General features: G+C 31.6%; 1 long non-coding RNA gene across 1 annotated transcript; it reads right to left on the minus strand.

Moving 5' to 3' along the window:
- Positions 1-1007: 1007 nt before the first annotated feature.
- LOC116420414 lies at positions 1008-1922 on the minus strand. Its single transcript, XR_004230737.1, has 2 exons — positions 1730-1922; positions 1008-1326 (listed from the first exon to the last, which is right to left on the minus strand). It is a non-coding gene; the product is annotated as an uncharacterized LOC116420414 (long non-coding RNA).
- Positions 1923-14851: the final 12929 nt, after the last annotated feature.

Consider the following 14851-nt stretch of genomic DNA (forward strand, 5'->3'; position numbering starts at 1 on the left):
CATTCTCTCTTCTCATTCATCTGTTTCTGTGCACACACTTACATTATCTCCTTTTATTAACTTCGGAGTTCTCTAATATTCTTCCAGTATACCTGAATGTGTCCCCTACTTCTCTCCTTTTCAGAAAATATATGGAGACTGCTGCCTCTCACCAGAATGGGTATGTCACTACTCATCCATAGACATGTAGGCAGAGAATATGTATAAGGAATATGGACTGAATGAGTATTTTTAAAGAAAGTACTCTTATGGGAATATAGAAAGATTAATAAGTGCTCTTGTAGGAGAGAATTCAGGAGTAATAAACGCTATTGATGTAAATTGTGCCCCCTTTAACCTTTTGGGGGGCCCAGCTTTCTACATTCTTCTCAATGAATTTGTTTCTTTTCCATTTCTTTGAGTATTCTTTCTCTTAATATCCTGGTTCATTAGTAGTCAATTCCCTTTATTATTAGAAATAATGAAGTCATATCGCATATGTATGTATGAATTTATGGACAGATCATGAGAAAGAGGATGACTGTTCATATCTTGAGAATATTTATACTCATTATGTGTCAACACGGAGAGCGCAGGAGTGCTCACGTATCATTATAGAGAATATGTGACTGCTCACGTATTAAAGTTTTACCGAAACTTTGTAAAGTTAGCAAAGTTAGCTTACGTATTAGCGCACGAAAGTGCCAATAAATGGATTCTATAGAAAATGTGAGTGTTCATACATGTTAACACCAGAATGTATTATATTCATCTTCCAGGAGATCTACTCCAGTCCTACAACTATCCTTTGTGTTCTCAATCTGTTTTGGTATTGGATGCCTGATCTTTCATGTTAGAAAACCAGTAAAATGTTTCTTACGAAAAGTTTGAGGCTCCAGCTTTGGTCTCTCACTTTGATAAATTACACACATATATATCTATATCCTTTTAAATTACATATGACATGATTGTTGTGTGTCCTTTCTCCAACCCCCAGTTCCCTTTAAATCATTCACAACACACTGCAATGGATCATGTTGTAAGGCTTTTTTTTATTATAGGCCACATCTGTTTCTGTTATCCTTTGTCTTAGTTTTATAGTAAAGTCAGTCTCTTTCCTAATATCAGTGTCTATGTTCGTAGCCACTGAGTGTTGATGATGTCAGACTTCTGATGAAGATCTCTTCTATTTCTTGCTTTATTCTTACCGACTACTTGATTTGCATCCTGGCCTGATTATCTTCCTCTTCTGGCTGATTATTAGAAGGAGATCATCAGGGTGATTTCCATGATTTCCGTAGGACTTGGAAGCGCCTCTCTTGTTCTTTGTGGTAGAGCCTGAGAAATCTACCCAGAGTGGAAAAGAAAGGGTACAAGAGTTGGTCTTGAACACTGACGAGGTCTCTTTTAGCAACCCATCCTATCCAAATATGCAAGCCCATTCAGACTCCACCCCCCGACATCCATACAGTCCCCTCCAAAGTTAGTAACCGGTCCCCCAACATAGACCTAAGAAATCCCTTGGAGCAGCCCCATTCAGTAAGTTCTGCCCTTATTCTAACCCAAAAGATCGAAGAAAACTCATTGTTTTTCGGCGACCTGTTTGCGGCACCAGAGCTCCCCCCCCCCATTCTCGGCTCCCCCTTCCCACCTTACAGGGACTGTCAGACCTCAGAGGACGTGGCGGGGGGTGGCGGCGATGTGTGGAAGGACAAGCTTTCTAAGGAGCAGTTGGGGCCTGTTTCCTTACCTCCTGCACTGGCACTGGGGTCTTGGGGCGGATGTTTCTTCGTCGCCTGCGGCGTTTGCCCCGACGTCTCTGTTTCCGTGGGATGTTGGGTGGGAATGCTGGCATCTTTGATTCCGCAGATTAACACTGCCAGGCCCCAAGGTTCTTAGGTAGCCACCAGCCAAGTAAAACTGTGCCTGGCCAAAGCCCACCTCGCGGTGACATCCATCTCGCTGTGACGTCACTCACCTTTGGAGTTAGCTCCCCATTGGGAACCGCCCCCCCCTTCACCACCCTCCCCGGACCCCGGTGCCCCACCTACCTTTGGGGCGTTCCAAGTTCCACTACCTCTATTCTTTCTTCCCATTCCACCCCTCATTTTTGGTGCTCCCTACAAATCTCCTAAACCACCATAAAAGTAATCTACTGTCTGGCCAGCTCACCCTGTTCTCAGTTCCCTGCCTCAAACACTTATAAGCTGGGACTCTGGGCAAATGACTTTACTCTGTTTACCTCTGGAAAATTGACAAATCACTCCAGTATTTTTGCCAAGAAAACCCCAAATGAAGAATTGGACATGACTGAAAAACTACTCGACACATTTCTGTATTTTTTCATTTATATCTGAATCTTCATATGTTCCCTGCATGTTTAAATGAGTATGCCACGGTTTCTCTCCCTGTGAGAGAATATGAAGATTAATATATGAGTCAAAAGAATACGACTATTCATATGTATAAATTTATAGAGAAAAATGAGCACTCACATATATGAAAAGAACCATGTGAGTACTCATTTATGTGACTATAGCCCAATATGTGCCCATTATATGCATATATGGAGATGTATGACTAATTATACATAATAATGAGAGATATAAAACATATGAATGAATATATTCTCTATATAATTGCTCACACATATGAACAGAGAGAATAAAGAAGTACATATATAGAAAGGATATAAATCTCCTTTATATGAACTGAAAATTTAAAATATATATATATATATATATATATATATGAACAGAGAGAATATCTGTGCTATATGACTATATATATGACTATAGAGGATATGTAGGTATTCATACATATCACCATTCAGAGAGAATACATGAATACTTATCCATATGAAACTATGTCCAAATTTTCACCTGCTTTTTTTCATGAGATTTGACAAAAGACTTTATACTCAAAACTTGTTTTTTCCAGTTACCAGATCACTCTCCTTAGAAAGGAAGTCAAAGGTTGGGTGAAAATCTTCGGAGGACCCTTTCCTTACATTACCATTACAAATTATTTCTATCAGTTAAAATTCTCTATGGTTGCATTATGATTACATTCGAATAGTGTGTATTGCGCATGTGTGTATGTGTGTGGTGTGTATGTGTGTGGATGGTGCATGTATTTTTGTTTTTATGTTTATTTTGTTTTTTACATTATTTCATTTTCCAATTATATTTTTATTTTTTTCTGCATGTGTATGTGTGTTGAAATTTTATAAGTGTTTATTTTTGTAATATTTATATATTTATTAATTTTTATTTTTGGATTATATATATGGGTTTATTTTTTTTCATATGTTATTTTTTGTTTGCATATGTATTAAGGTGTTTGTTTTTGTGTATTATCATATGTGCATATGTTGTTTAATTGTATTGTTTATATGTTGTTCATATTTATTGTATCTTTGGCATATTTTTTTATTTATTTTCATATTTGTATTTATTTTTTATATTATATAAGTTTTTGTTTATTTTTTTTCATATTTATTTGTGTTATGATATTTAAATTTTTATAAGGTTATTTTCATATGTTATTTATATTATTTGTTCATATTTTATTTTATTTTTTCATTGTAATTTGTTTTTATATTATATTTTTATATTTTTTTATATTTTAATGTTAAATTATTTTATATTTTTTATTTATTTTTGTCATATTTATGTGTATTTTTTCATATTAATATAATTTTTTTTATTTTTGTCATATTGTGTATTGTGTGTTTGATATCGTATGTTTTATAGTTGTTTTCATATTGTATTTATGGTTTTCATATTTTTATTATTTATTTTATTTTCAATATGTTTATGTTTGATATATTATTTTTATATTTTTTCTTATTGTATTTATAAATTTGTCATATTATTTTATAATATGTTTTTATTTTTATTATTATATGGGTTTTATTTTGTAATATTATTATATATTATTTAATATATATTATTTTTTTATTTTATTGTGTGTTTGCATATATAAATTATGTTTTATTTTTTTCATATTAATTATTATTTTTTTTATTTATTTTTAATATTTTATATATTTTTATATTTTTTCATTTATTTATTTTGTCATAATTATTTATTTTTATTTTTTTTATATGTGTTTTATTTTTTTTATATTCTATTTGTTTCATATTTTTTTTTATATTTATTTTTATATGTTTTCATATTTATTTATGTTTCATATTCTTATTTTTATTTTTTTCATAATTTATTGTTTTTTATTATTTTTTTATTTTTACATTATTTTTTTCATGTGTATTTTTATTGTTCATATTTATTTTTTATTTTTTTCATTTTATTTATTTTTTTCATATTTATATATTTTATTTTAATTTTTTTTTAATATTTATTTTTGTAATTATATTAAGGTTTATATTTTTTATATTTTTATTTATTTTTATATTTATTATTGTTTTTTTATTATTTTTTCATATTTTATTTTTATTTTTATATTGTTATTTGTTATATTATGTATTGTATTTTATTTTTCATATTATTATATTGTTTTTTTTTTTCATATTTATATTTTTATAAATTTTTTCATATTTGTATTTTTTGTCATATTTTTTTTTTTTTCATATTGTATTTTTCATATTGTATTTTTATTTGTGTTTTATAGGGTTTTTTCATATTTATTTATAGTGTTTATATTTTTATCATATTTTTTTTATTTTTGTATTATTATAGGTTTTATTTTTCATATTATTATTTTTTATATATATTATTATTTTTTTTTATTTTTTTATATTATTTTTTTATTTTGTCATATTATTATTTTTTTTTTTATTTTTTGTCATATTTATATATTTTTAATTTTTTCATTATTGTATTTTTCATATATTATTTATTTTATTTGTTTTTATATGTTTTTATTTTTTTATATTCTTATTGTTTTATATTTTTTTAATATTTATTTTTAAATTATTTTTCATATTGTATATTTTTCATATTCTTATTTTATTTTTTTCTAATTGTTATTTTTTTTAATATTATCTTTATTTTCATTTATATTTTTTTCATTTGTTTTTATATTATTATATATATTTCTTTATTTTTTTTGCATTTATTTATTTTTTTATATTTTATATATTTTATATTTTTATTTTATTTGTCAATTATTATTGTTTTATTATATATAGGTTTATATTTTTTTACATATTTTATTTATTTTTTTAATATTATTATTTTTTTTTAATTTTGTCATATTTTTTTTATTTTTTTATATTTTATTTTTTATATTATTATTTATTTTATTTATTAATATTATTATATTTTTTTTTTTTTTCATATTTATTTTTAAGTTTTTCATATTTTATTTTGTTTTATTTGTTTTTTTTATTCATATATTTATATTATTTATATTTTATTTTATTTTTATTGAATTTTTTGTATATTTATTATTTTTTAAGTTTTTTACATATTTTATTTTTTTTATATTTATTTTTATATTTTTTCATTTATTTATATTTTATCATATATTATTATTATATTTTCATATTTTATTTTTATTTTTATTTTTTATTTTTATTGTTATTTTCATATATTTATTTATTTTCATATTGTATTTTTTTTATTTGTTTTTTTATGTTTTTATATTTTTAATTTATTTTTTCATATTTTTTATAAATTTTTTCATATTAATTTATATTTTTTTTATTTTGTTTTTATTGTATTTTTTTATTTTTTAATATTATTATTTTTCATATTTATTTGTTTCATATTTTTAAATTTATTATTCTTAATATTATTATTTTTTTTTAATTTATTTATGTTTTATTTTTATTACATATAATAATTTTATTTATTTTTTTTAATACATATATATATTATATTATATGTTTTTATTATTATTTATTTAAATATTATTTTTATAGTTCTTTTCAATATATATTTATATTTTTTAAATATTATTATATTTATTTACATATTATTTTTTTTTTTTTTTCATATATTTATTTTTTATGGTTTTTTCATTATTTATTTTTATTCATATTTTATTTTATTTTTTTATATTTTTTTTTTATTTTTTTTTTTTTAATTTTATTTATATTTTCATATATTTTTATTTTTTTTTTCATATATTTTAATTTTTTTTTTCATTGTTATTGTTCATATTTATTTTTAATTTTTTCATATTTTATTTATTTTTATTTTTTTTTATTTTTTTAATATTATTTATTTATTTATTTTCATTTTATTTTGTGCATATTTATTTTTATTTTTTTCATATTACTATTATTATTTAATTTTTTCATATTTTATTGTATTTTTATTTTTTTGCAATATTTTATTTATTTTTTATTGTTATGTTTATTGTTTTTACATATTATTATTGTACATTGTTATTTTTTCATATTTATATTTATAAATTATTTTTCATATATTATTTATATTTGTGTGTTATATTTTTTTTATTATTTTGTTTTTTATTTATACATATTATTGTGTTTTTTATATTATATTTTCATACTTTATTTTTATTTTTTATTACTATTATTATTATTTATTTTTTTTCATTTATTTATATTTTTTTCATATATTTTTATTGTATTGTGTTTGTTATTTTATATTATTTATTTTTTACATCATTATTTTTGTTTATATTATATATTTTATTTATTTATTCTATATTATATTTTGTACATTATATATTAATTATTTTTCATATATTTATTATGTTATTCAATATTATATTTTAATAAATTATTTATTCTATATTATATTTTGTACATATTGTGTATATTATATTGTCATATCATTATATATATTTATTTTATTTATTTTACCATATGTTTATGTTTATAAATTATTTAATTAATATTTTATTTTTTTCATATTTATTTATATTATTTTATATTTTATTTTTTTTATTTTCATTTTATATTATATTTGAATATATTTTTTTATTTTTATTTATTTTTTGCATTATTGTATATTATTTATTATTTTTCATATGTATATTTTTACAATATAATTTTTATAAATTTTTTTTCCATATTTTTATTTATTTTTATTTTATTTTTTTATTTTTTTTAATATTATTTATCGTATTTTTTAATATTATTTTTTTCATTTGTTATTGTTTATTTTTTTATTAATATTATATTATTATTTATTTTTATATTTTATTTATTTTTATTTTTATTTAAATATATTTATTTATTTTTATTTTTTGTATATTATTTTATTTTTTATTCATGTGTGTTATGTTGTTTATTTGTTTTGCATGTGTTTTATTTGTTTGTCATTGTGCTGTGTTTATTTGTTTTGCATTGTTGTGTGTGTGTGTGTGTATTGTGCACACACCTTTCTTCAATGCACATTCCCCTTCAAAACCTGAGTAACAGATTGTGATGAGTGAGGTTGGACAAGTTTTCCTTATAAACCACATTTCTTTTTGTTCTGCCTTCTTTTCTCAAAGCAGTCAGTGTCTCATTTGTAGCCCCTGAGTCTTTGGATGAAGGAATCACAGCCCTCCTGGTCACAGTGCTGTCCCATATTTGTGGCATCATTTCATTTGATTTGGTTTCTGCCCTCAACTTCCTCTTCAGACTGTTTGCAGCAAGGGGTTGCTCTTAGTGATGCCTTTGGGGCCAATCTCCACAAACTGGGGAAGAACTCTTCTCCTATGTGACAGAACCCGATAAATATATCCGGGCTAGGAGAGGAAAGGGCACACGAGCTTTGCTTAAGGTGTCATCCAGGCTCCTTTCTTCACCCTGAGTACTGCACCCTTCTCAGCTCAAGTTGGGTCCCTTCCTCTGCCTACAATCTATACCTTTGCTATGTGGTCAGTTTCCACCCTCTTTGCCATCCTTGACAGGCCAAACCCAGCAAGCCGTTCCCCATCTCCCTGTCACCAAGGCCTTTCTCCCTTACCCAATTCTTCCTCTGCTCTGTCTCGTTCACCATGTCCAGTCGCTCCTTTCTCCCCACTAGACCGTGTGTTGTCTGAGGGAAGGAAACAGGGATCTTGCCTAGACTTTCACTGCCAAGTTTCAGAAATACATTCCAATAGGAGTGTGAGTAGAGCCAGTGAAGATCACCCCACCCCCCCTTATTTCCTAAATGGAAGAAACCCATTCAGAGAAGACATGGGATTTGCTCTGACTTTTCCTGCTAACTCCAATCTACCTAAATCTCAGTTTAGGTAGTTATCTGCTTCTGGTAAGCCTTCTGAGAAGCCTTTGGTCCATGAAGCTTGGCTGTCAAAGGTAGAAGATGCCAACTTGAGAGCTCCGTAGCCTGGCAGGCAAGAGAGACCCGGGTTCCAGGCCTGGGTCTGCCCCTTCCTGGCCGTGTGACCTTGGCCACATCCCTGTCCCCCTATTGACCTTAGTTACCCTTTCTCAAAAATAAAGATGTTGGACCAGATGGGCTCTGACATCTCTTGCAGACCTCCGTCCTATAAAACTCTATAAGTCCCTTCAGACTCCACTCCCACGTGTCTGCCTCACGCAGCCACTCTCTCCAGTTGAATAAACCAGGGTGGTCGATGCTTTCCCTTAGGACAGCTACCAACCAGAGTTTGGGCTGGGGATCTGGATCTAAGGCTTGGAATAAAGCCCCTGGGTCTTTCTGGTCCTGTTCCCTGCCCACTCTGGGCAGAGGATACCTAGAGAATTAGCTTCTCTAATCTGCTGCACTTCCGAACACAAGAGGTGAAAAGCAAAGGTCAGATCAGGACCATTGGTGTTTTGTGACCCCTAACATCTCCGGAGCCTTGGGTGGGAGCTGGACCAGTCTCCTGGAATCTCATCCCTCCCTCACCTTCTCCTTCCTCCCCCAAACTTCCACTCCTGGGAAAACCCCTGGGGTGCTTCGGGAACAGGAGCTGAGCAGAGTTAATGGTCGATGACATCAAGGACAAAGCTCCCCCACCTTAGCGACCTCCCACCCCTTTGCCATGTCCTGTGCTTGGGCTCTGGCGTTCCGCTCTACATTAGCTCATCGGTTGGTTCCATATCCCTCCTTCCATGCCCCCACTTCCCTGTGCCCTATGTATTTGCATGTATGAGTACTCATATATTCTCTATATATTCACATATGCAATTACTTATATTCTTTATTTGTATTCACATGAGTTATTGTATATTCTCTATGTTGATGTGCATATATTCTCTCTATATTCATCTGTATGACTATTCATCTATTTTTATTAGTTTATAGATGAGGATTTATATAGTCTGTTCATATTCACATGAGCCCTCATATATTTTCTCTCTATAGTCATATGTGTGACTACTCATATATTTTCCCTGCATATTTATATGTATTTATCTCTGAATATTTTATGAGTTCTCACTTATTTTTTGAACAGTCATACGAGTAGGCCTATATTCTCTATTGATATATAATGAGAATTCATATGCTTTCCCTATCTTCTCATGCACATTTCCTCAGATTCTCTAAATTCTTATATCTGAGTGCTCACATATTCTCTGTACATACATTCAAAACTAGGGGAACTCGGCATTCTCTCACAAGGTGAGAAGCAGTGGAGGTTTAAAGAATGTTTGGGTAGCTAAGGTAAGACCTCCCAAAGGTATTGAAGGATGGAACTGAAAGGAAGATGACAAAAAGAAGAAAGACAGAAAGAATGGCCAAAGTTTGAATTCGGAACACTCTACAGGGTCCATTGCCCTGGGAACCTTTTTTGAGACAGGAGGCTCTAAGTGCTTGTATTTGATTTTTCAATTCAACAACAATTCCCCATAGAGCATTTACTGCTAGATTTTTCTCTCCAGGCTAACCTAAGGGAGGAGCTGAAATCCTCTTCCTACTTTCTATTGCAATCCCTCCTTCTTAAAGGGGAGTCCTGGTTTGGGAGCCCACGGTCCCATGGACCATCAGCAAAGATTCTCCTATAAGCGACCTCCAGCACTTTGTAGAAATAAAGTCATCTTTACCAAGAAATGAACAAGTCCTGTGAGGCTAAGTTAAGGGGCGAGGAACTAGCTACTATGAGTCTCTGTAGAATCTGCAACTGGGAATGTAGACATAACTTCATTGGGCTGGTTACTTTGTGAGAAGTAAAGCTTTGGGACCCAGGGATGCTCTCAGCAGGATCTATCCATCATCACTCCCCAGAAATCTTATTCACTTATCTATTTATTTTTAAAAACTTTATACCTTATTTTGTTGCCTTGTGGTACTTGCTTGTACTAGAATATCACTGTGCTTTAAGAAACATGAAAAATTATAAGAATTTGGGTTCTCTTATAGTAACTAATATAAAGTAAAATAAGCAAAATCAGGAATACAATATGCATCCCGAGCGTAACTCTTGTAAAGGGAATAGAAATTCTAAATGTTGCATAATTTTAATGAACAAGTTTAGTCCTGGAGAATAGGTACAAAAAATGAGAGGCGAAGTACTATAAATAAATGGAAGAACATTCTATTTATTGTTATATATATATATATATATATATATATATATATATATATATCTCAGCTTCTTAAACTGTGGCTCTCATCTCCATATGGAGGCATGTAACTAAATATGGGGGTTGTGAAATTATGATTTATTGTCAATAAACATTTGATTTGTATAACTGTTTCTATATATTTATATTCCTGGGGTCACGCAAACATTTCTTGGGTGAAATGCTGTCACAAGCGGAAAAAGTTTAAGAAGCCCTGATATATACTCTTATGGTTTTCTTTTTTCTCCATCTTTCTACTAAGGAATGGCTACTAAGTAAGGGGAAGGATCTTTTCTTTATAAATATCATGAAAAATAAGTTGATGAAAGGCATCAATCAAAATAACATTTAAAAAATTAATATTGAAATTATCTTTTGCCCTAGTCTTAGCAATGGTTTGTTTAAATTTTAGTGGAGCAATCAGAAATTAGCAGTAATTTGCTCCTTACTAAGACTGGCCTGCTTTCATGGTTTTTTTGCTGTACTTTTGAAAGTTCTGGTATGGGATGTAGCCCAAACATAGCATGTTGGACTCTCCCCTCCATTTTGTGAGTCAGTAAATGAAGGATATAACACATTTAGAGTGTTTATGAATGGCAAGAGGCCCGTTCGAAGTACTTGCTCTAATAATAAAGAATCCTTTTCCTTCCTGTGTTGATGAGGACTACCCAAATCCAAGGTTATTATTCCCTTGAGTTGGCATAGTTCATGTGGGAATCTTGTCATGTCTCCTTGGTTCAACTTTTTATGCAGAATTATAACCTACTTCAACTGTAAAGTCCAAGTTCACAGCACTGAAAACTCCTTAGAATGACGTAGAATAGGGAGAAAGGCAAAGTCTTGAACTTGGCTTTCAGAAATTACTTGGACAAGTATAAGGTGAGGGAGCTGTGGCTCAATACCAGTATGGAACAATCCTACTGCTATATGTTTCCTGGTCCAGGCCACATCCAGAATTATCTCAATCTGGATACTCTTAAGAAGGGAAAGGAAACATATGGTCCTGGGAGTACTCGGCAGGAATTATCCACGATGCCTGTCTGGAAATTTGATCTGTCAATCTATTTGTCTATCTATGTATCCATCCATCCATCTATCCATTTATATGTCTCTCTGTCTATATCCATCCACCCATCTCTCTTTCTTTCCTATCTATCTACCTATCTCTATCTACCTCTAAGTATATCCATCTATCTGTTTATCTATATCTATATCTATTTATCTATCCATCTGCTATATCTATCTCTATCATCTATCCTTTTAAATTCATGATATTTTTATTGATCCCTCTGATTTTCCCATCACATTTATTTCTAAATATATTTCTCTCACTTCTCCTACCAAAGATTCTCACTTCTCCTGACAAAGATTTTTCAAAAGAAGAAAAAAAATAATGCAGCCAAGTTCAATTCACATAGCAAATGCTAATGGACCTATCTGATGTACTTATTCACTAATATTGTATATTAAAGTTGTGTTGAGCTTATCCTCCTACCAAAGTATAACTGCTGTGAGGTCAGGGACTTTCTTTCTAAATGTTGCATTTCTCCCAGGACCTAGGATAATCCTGCTGCAAATGGCAGGTCCTTAATCAATGTTTACTGAAGCCCATTCATTCCGGAAAACAGTTTGGTATTAAGCCTAAAAACTGAATTAAAATGGGAATGTCCTTATACCTAGAGATTACATTTATTGTCCCCCAAATCATAGGTTTTTAAACCTTTACAAGTTTAAAGTTTGAGGGTATATTTAAGAATATTTACTGCAATATTATGTGTTTACAAAGAATCTGGGAAAAAATGGATCCCTGTTTATTTCTGAAATGAATGAAGTAATTTTTCAAAGAGAGAGGAAAAGCATGTATTAAGTTTCAGCTTTGGTCCTGGCACATAGTAGGTGTTTAATGAATGTTGAGTGCTCTACCAATATGGTCCCATCTATTGCATACAATGACACTGTGCAGTGCTATTATAACTCCCATTTTTCAGTTAAGGAAACTGAGGCAGCCAGAAATTAAGTGACTTGCCTACGATCTCACAGAGCTGGTAAATGTCTGTGACTGGATTTGAGCTCTGGGCTTTCTGACTTTGGACTCATTGCTCTGTCCACTGTGCTACCTGATTGCCTCATGGTACCTGAATATAAATGACTATTACAGGGTTATAATAAATGACAAATAGAAAGATTTTTAGAGAAACTTGGGAAAACTTACAAAAATGAATATAGAGTAAAACCAGTAAAACGTTATGTAGCCTGACTAAAAATCTAAATGGAAAGGAGAAATGCTGTATGAAATGGTTATATTAGAAGTACTTACGTGTGTGTGTGTGTGTGTGTGTGTGTGTGTATGTGTGTATGTGTGTGTGTGTATATGTGTGTATATGTTAGAGAGAGAGAGAGAGAGAGAGAATATGTGTGTGTCCTTTCCTCAATGTACATCCTCTTTTCAATCATTAATAACAAGATGGAATAGATCAGGTTGAAGGCTTTTTGTATTGGACATATCTTTCTCTCTTGTAATTTCCTTTGATTGGCATTAATTTCAGTATTAAGACCCCCTAGAACCTCGGGAACTTGCCACCTGATTCTGCTGAGCTCCTTCCCAGGCACCTCCATCCCATGAAGCTTGATTGTCAGAAAAGGGAGAGGTCAAGATGGAAGCTTTAATGTTGCAGGCAAGAGAGACCAGGGTTCCAGGCCTAGGTCTGTCCCTTCCTGGCTGCGTGATCTTGGCCATGTCCCTGCCCTGCTTTTGAACTCAATTTCCCTTTTTCTCAAATGTGGAGTTTGGACAAGATAATTCTGAGGTCTAACTGTCCATCCTAGCCAGACCTACAAACGCAGTCAGACCACTCTCACATCCATAAGCCGTTCCTAATGTTAGCAAAATCTCTCTCAACTCCCTAGCTGAAAATGTCCTGCTGAGTCTAATGTTTTCCCTTTGTGACACCACAAGCAATAAGTTCTGCCCTTATTCTCATCCTAAATATTGGAGTGAAACCCTTTGTTTTTGCTGGACCTGCCTCCTGAACCAGAAACGCCCCTACCATCTCCAGCTTACAATGATGGGCCGCCAAGGTCCCCTAGGGACCAGTTGGAAACCATTGCCCTGCAGGGAGTCTTGTGGTCTGGGACTTGTTTCCTTGTCTCACATCCTGGGCCTCAGGAGCAATTGATTTGGTCCTTTGACATCTCTTGCCTTTCTACATTCCTTCCGAGATCTGGATCCTCAGGGAGCCACCAGGTAAATGGAGGTGAGTCTGGGCAAAGTAGACCCCCACTGAGCACCAATGGCCACTGGTATCAGGGTTTGCCTTGGTGAGGCAGGAGTCCAGGGACTCCCAGCTCCACTCCTCTCTCTACTTATCTCTGTAAGCCATCCCACTCACTCTTCTCCCTGAAGTCAGCATCCCTCTCTCACATGCATTCTTAGGCTCATTTCTCCCTCCCTTCTGACATATGACTCAAACTGCCATGGGAGTTCCCTGACATTTATTTTGGGAACAGACACAACGGGAGCAGAACCCAGGGACCGATGCCCAGTAGTGCTCTGCTGTCTGTTCAGACTCAAAACTCCTGGGCTTTCTATATTCTTATTCATGAGGGCTCAAATATTTCTCCTGCACATTTATATGGGATAGTGTTCCTACTGAATGATTCTTTTCACAATCCTAGAAATATATGATTTTATTTATGTGTACATATATCTACAGATGACTATATATTTATATAATGTACAAAAACTCATATATATGTATTCTCCATCTTCATCTAAGAGTACATATATATGGCTACAGAGTGTCTCTCATACAAACTATAAAGAAGTCATATTTGTACAAATCTCATACATATAAAAACAGAATATATCTATGTCTCTCTCTCTCTATACATATATAATGTACTGAGGTTCTTTCTCTTCATTCCTATATACACGGCTATGGGCCAGAACTCTGAACTTGAAACAAAGATTCTTACAAGGTGCTAATTCAGTGGAATTGATGAGACAATGGTTATCTAGTTTAGCGTGGTTCAGTATGATTGATTTAATCTTACAATAAATAATGGTTTCCTAGTGATATAATGATGTACTCAGTGTAGAGCATATAAGCCAAGCTCTCGGAGCCAAGGAGAGAGATTCATTTCCACCTTCAGTCAGGCTTCTGGTGGCTCTCCTGGGGGACTGAGAGAGCTCGGATAAGCAGACTGGAGGCTGAAGCACAAGCCCTTGGACTCAGATTCATTCGTCCCATCTCACACCCTGTGGTGGCAGGCTCTCCTCCTGCATTTTCTCCACTGAAACCAAGACTCTGGAAGGCCTCTAAGAAAGCTAAGCGGGCCCCAGGAAAGGAGACAAGCATTTGAAAGAGATAATAAAGGATTTGGACTTTAACCCTGGCTACTAACCCCTGACTAATCAACTGAAAGGAAGGC

The sequence above is a fragment of the Sarcophilus harrisii genome, unplaced genomic scaffold, assembly GCF_902635505.1.
Source record: "Sarcophilus harrisii unplaced genomic scaffold, mSarHar1.11, whole genome shotgun sequence".
Classification (NCBI taxonomy): domain Eukaryota; kingdom Metazoa; phylum Chordata; class Mammalia; order Dasyuromorphia; family Dasyuridae; genus Sarcophilus; species Sarcophilus harrisii.